Source organism: Bombina bombina, chromosome 3, assembly GCF_027579735.1.
Source record: "Bombina bombina isolate aBomBom1 chromosome 3, aBomBom1.pri, whole genome shotgun sequence".
NCBI classification, from domain to species: domain Eukaryota; kingdom Metazoa; phylum Chordata; class Amphibia; order Anura; family Bombinatoridae; genus Bombina; species Bombina bombina.
The window spans coordinates 825164864-825170863 of NC_069501.1; the positions used below are offsets into that span (position 1 = coordinate 825164864).

The window sequence follows — 6000 nt, forward strand, 5'->3', positions numbered from 1 at the left end:
GAAAGAAAACATAATTTATGCTTACCTGATAAAAAGTATTTATTTCATGGTGTGAGAGTCCATGAGACATGTCAAGTTAAAAAATGTTCTTATATTTTTGGCGGCAATTTTTTATTTGCACCTTTTATCCTACCTTTTGGATTTTCTGTATTTGTACCAGGAAGAATCTGGCTTCCAAAAGGACTTGGAGGAAAAAAGGTTTAGGTTTTTGGAGATTAAGTCCAAACCTAATCCAAAAAGAATCTCCTCTTGGAATAATCTGACTTGAACCACAGAGCTCTTCTGGTCAAGACAAGAGAACATCATGCTTTTTGCATTAAACCTAACAATGTTAACAACTGCATAACAGATAAATCATTTAAATTCCTTTAAATTACTGTAGCGAAGGAATATAAAAAGAATTTTAGAAGGAGGCAAACACTAAGAGCTTTTGAACCCTCCCACCTCCCTGTGTATCTCAGTTTATCGTATAGCCGAGCAGAGGAAAGTCAAAGCAGGTATTCCTTCACTAGAGTTATTTCACTGATTTAAAATTAATAGTTTTGGGAACTGAATACATATCAAAATTAATACACAAAGTTGAGTGAAAATAAAAATGTCATGATTCACAATTTTAAACAACTTTCAAAGTCTCTTACATTACTAAATGTGCCCAATTTTTCTTTTGTAAGGTGGTGAGAGTCCACAAGTCCATTCTGGGTTTAACTCCTGGCCACTAGGAGGAGACACAGATTCCCAAAACTCCTAGAGTATTTTATCCCACCACCTCACTGATTAGCCAGTCTAATATTTGCGTCCCAGGAGGAAGGTGAAGAATTGAGGTTCTCCAGATTCTTCATTGAGAGGGGTCCTCACACAAATTTGAGGCACATTTTCCCCTCAGAGGTTCTACTGAAAAACAGAGGGGACATTAGAGTATGGGGAAGTGACAGAATTACTCTTAGATCACAAGTCAGCCCCAGGTGTCACATGGACTGGTCCCTGCTTAGCCTCCTCCCGTTGGGTCATCGAAATACTCCATATAGTGATCCTCTGCTCTAATGTAAACCGCACTGGATGGGCTATCTAATGGAAGCAGTCCATTCCGCAGGTGGTAAGAATAGTAGAGTGGATTCAATTCAGGTAAGTACATTTTTCACTTTTGCAGTCACATAGCCCACAGGCTATTAGTAGATACAGTTGGGTTACAGTACATCATAGCCAGGGGACAACTTTATTAGATAGTTTACACCACTTCACATTACTAGTCTATCATTTATTCAGTATAATATTTCTTGGGACAGTTTGACAGTTTGTACTGTAGAGGCTGATTGAGTACTTGACAGGTGTTTATGGCACTTTTGGGCATACCTTTGTAAAGAGGCTTTTATTTTGTGCTCTCTTAATAGTGATTAACATAGGGCACGCTTGCTTCATTATGAATTTTTTCTTTCAGCAACCTTCCTTATATTCTATATATGGTTGGATATAGTGCAGTTTATTTTCTCCTGCACACTATCAAGTCGTGCTGCCCACTTCAGATAGCACACTTCAGGTTGCCACATCATTCTTTTGTATCTCTTGGAATATTTGAGCAGTGTGCAGGTTAAAGATTTCCCTGCACTATATGCCTGCCTGGTTTTGTGAAAAAAAATGGTATTTTATAATAAAAAAATAAAATAAAAAAAAGTCTGTAGATTTATCATTCCATTTTGGTTCACTAAATGTCCGTCACTGAACAGGACTCAGATTCATCTTCTTTCATGTTTATATTAGAACACCTTCATACATTACTGACAGAAGTATTAAGTACATTTAGAGTACAAGATCTTAAAGGGACAGTCAACACCAAAATTGTTATTGTTTAAAAGGATAGATAACTTCTTTATTTCACCTTCCCTAGCTTTTGCACAACCAACATTGTTATATTAATATACTTTATAACATTTAAACCTAAATTTCTGCCTGTTTCTAAGCCACTAAAGACAGCCTCTTATCACATGCTTTTTTTATTAGCTTTTCACAACAGGGGAGTGCTAGTTCATGTGAGCAATATAGATAACATTGTGATCACGCCCGTGGGTTGTGGCAGATACTGGATAAAATGCAAGTCAATAGATTATCAATAAAAAGTAATGTGATCAGGGGGCTGTTAAAAGAGGCTTAGAAACAAGGTAATCGCAGAGGTAAAAAGTGTATTAATATATCAGTGTTGGTTATGCAAAACTTGGAATAAGTAAAAAAGGGATTACCTTTGTAAACAATTAAATTTATTTGAGTTGACTGTCCCTTTTTAAATCGGCTAAGGAAAAGTCTTAATTTTCAAGGCTGCTGCTAAGGCTTCAGAAGTTCTTTCTGTACCTGATGCAATTACTGATATAATTACCAAGGAATGGGCTAGGCCTGGTTTTCCTTATAATCCAGCTTTACAATTTAAGATGTTTAATTTACCATCCTCTAATTTGGACGGAGCCATTTCTACATTGGTAAAGCATACTACAATTCCTTTGAAGGACAGTACTTCTTTCAAAGATCCTATGGACAGGAAACTAAAATCCTACTATAGAAATGCTTTTCAGCTAGCAGGTTTTTTATTCAAACCAGCTGTATAGCTAATGTTGCAGCAGCAGCATCTGCTCTATAGTGTGGCAGTGGTCTGATCAGATTTCAGACCACTCTATGGATAAGGATTTGCAACAATGCCTAGATCTGTTTAGGCCAGCTAATACATAAATCTACAATGCAATTGTTGACATTATCAGAATGAATACCTAGAATATGGCTCTAGCTGTTTATGTATGAAATCTTGGTCAGCTGACATGGTTTCTAAGTCCGGAATTTTGACTTTTTCCTTTCAGGTGAATGTTTTATTTGGTACTGGTCTAGATTAAGTAGCCATTCTAAGGACAAGAAATCCATGGGGAAGGGCATGGCTCTTATTCGGTTTTGTTCCTTTCTTCAGTCTAGGAACCAAAAATCCTGTTATTCACAAAAGAATGACTGTTCCAGAACTCCCTGGAAGTCCTCTTCCAGTTGGACCAAGTTTAAGCAGTCACAAAATCTTTCCACTTCTATTAAGTAGGTATGAATGTGCAGCATTCGATCTGGATCTTCTTTTTAAAGGGGGCAGATTATGCCTTTTTCACAAGGCTTGGGCACAGTCCAAGATTCCTGGGCATTGACCATGATTTCCCAGGGACACAAAACAGGCTTCAGATCAAGGCCTCCCAAAGGAAGTGTTTTTTTTTTTTTTGTATGTCCAACATTCCAAAGAACCTTGGCTCAAGCCTTCTTTTCAATGCGTTCAGAATCTAGACCTCATGGGAGTGATTCATTCAGTGCCTTTGGGGGAACAAGTCCAGGGTTTGTATTCCAATCTTTTTTATAGTTTCCAAAAATAGGTAACTTTCAGGCCTATTTTGGATCTAAAAACCTTTAATAAGTTTCTCAGCGTTCCGTCCTTCAAAATGGAAACAATCAGAACTATACTCCCTGTTGTTCAACAAGGCCAATTCATGTCTACAATATATTTGAAGGATACCTGCTTTCATATCCCAATTCACAAAGAGCATTTTTTAATTCTTTAGATTTGACTTTCTGGACAAACATGTTAAAGTTTGTGGCTCTACTGTTCGGTCGGGCTTCTGTTCCCAAAATTTTCACATTTCTGGAAACCCAATGATCTGTAATCAAAGCTCAGTATGTATTGGTCAGACTCCCATCTTTTAGCAATTTCTCATTCCAACAATCTTTTTTTTGTTTCTTCTACAGCATGGTTGGAAAATCAATGTTCCAAAGAGCTCCCTATATCCGAAGACCAGGGTTTGGGAGTATTTAGACTCAATTTCAATGAGACTTTCCTTAACAGATCAGAGGAAGCTTACAGTCAACTTGTGTGAAGCTTTAGTCAACTGCCAATCCTCTGATAGGTCTCTGTATGGAAGTACTAGGTCTGATGATTGTAGTGTCAGATGCTATTCGATTTGCTTTGTTTCACATGAGACCTCTTCAACTTTGCATGTTGAGTCAGTGGTGCAAAGATTATAAATTTACAAAGGATTCTATTTGATCCTTTAACAAGGAGATTTCTATTGTGGTGGATAAATCACCAGTCCATCTCTCTGAGGTCTTCTGGTCTTCAACCAACTGGTACAGTAATCTCTCAAGTCTCTCAGGTTGGGGTGTAGTATTGGGGTCCAGGAGAGAGCAGGAGGTTTGGCCTTCTCAGGAGGCAACATTACTAATAAATGTATTAAAACAACCTGCGATCTTCAGGGCTCTGCAGAGCTGGCCTCTTCTGAGAGCGGAGGCTTATCTACGTTTTCAATACAACAATGTCACAGCTGTGGCTTAAATCAATCATCAAGGGAGAACACGCAGTTCTCCAGCGATGGAGCTGTGACGTATTCTTCAATGACCAGAAGAAAATTTCTGAGATTCATATTCCAGGAGTGAACAATTGGAAAACTGATTATCTCGGTGGCCAATTCCTTCGCCCAGAGTAATGGTTGCTTCACTTTGATGTCTTCAAATGGATGACTTCTCATTTAAGCATTAATCTTCCCAGATATTGGTCTTATCCCCCACATTTTCTGCTTCCAAGAGTGATTAGCTCAAATCAAGCAGGAGCTATAGTCAGTAACCTGGTATCTCAAGTACCATTTTAATATCAAGATCTGGAATCTCTCAACTTGACGGCTTGAATATTGAACGCATACTTTTTAAACAGAGAGGATTCTCTGATGCTGTTGTAAATACTTTATTCCAGGCTAGGAAACCTGTCACAAGGAAAATCTATCACAAAGAATGTAAAGTTGTGAAATAAAGAGTTTTAATTTGATTTCTTTCAGATTTCCCAGAAATCTCCAATGTCTGCAAGAAGATTTGGATATTGGTTTATCAGCTAACTTCTTTGAAGGGTCAAATTTTGTCTCTTTCATTTCTTTACCACGAAAGAATTGCTAATCTTCCTGATGTTCAGAGTTTTCTTCAAACATTAGTCAGATTAAAACCAGTTATTATACCAACTTCTCTACCTCGGTTTTAAAAGTTGTGCCATTTGAATCTATGCATTCTATAGACATTCATTGATCTTGGACGGTATTGTTTCTTTAAGCAATTTTCTTCTGCTAGAAGAGTCTCAAAATGTTCTACTTTTTCTTATGAACCTTCTTATGTAGTTTTTCATCAGGAAAATGCTGTTTTAAGAACCAAATTGCTAAATGTAGTTTCTTCAGACATCAATAGAGAAATTGTAGTTCCTTCTTTGTCCTAATCCTAAAAATTCTAAAGAGCAGCTGTTACATTATTTGGATGTAGTTAGAGCAAATTTTATCTTCAGGCTACAAAGGATTTTAGGCAGTTCTTTAGCCTGTTTATTCATGTCTTAGGTTTACGCAAGGGTCATTAGGCCACAGCTGTTATTTTGGCTTCTTGGTTAAATCTTTTAATCCACAAGGCTTACTTTGAGACGGGATAGTCTCCCTCAAAGGGTTTGTTACTGCGCACACTACCAGATCAGTTTCTACTTCCTGGGCATTTAAAAATGTTGATCAAATTTGCAAGACAGCAACATGGTCATCCCTACATGCCTTTACTAAATTCTACCATTTTCTTCAGGCAACAGTGCCTGGTGCCTGCCTTTTTTTTTTTTTTATGTATTATGTGGACTCTCGCCGCCTTACAAAAGAAAACAAAATTTATTCTTCCCTGGGATAAATTAATTTCTTTTGAGGTGTTGAGTCCACAAGGCCTGCCTTATTTATTTATTTATTTTAATTAATTTTTTATTTTTTTTTGGTGGCAGCTCTAGCTTTCCCCTCATTTCCCTGTTCTGTCCTTTCCTACCTTTCTACTTCTCCTTACTTGGCTATATGTAAGACTGGCTAATCAGTGAGGTGGGAGGGATAGAATACTCTTGGAGTTTTTGGTACTTTACCTCCTACTAGTGGCCAGGATTTGAAGCCCAGAAGTAATGGACACTCACTATCTCAAAAGAAATAAATTTTTCAGGTAAGCGTA

The 6000-nt window shown here is 37.4% G+C and overlaps 1 protein-coding gene across 1 annotated transcript in view; it reads left to right on the forward strand.

Annotated features, from left to right (window-relative positions):
- Positions 1–6000, forward strand: part of ANKRD10 (ankyrin repeat domain 10) — a 177524-nt gene that overhangs the window by 94219 nt on the left and 77305 nt on the right. The window lies entirely within an intron of this gene.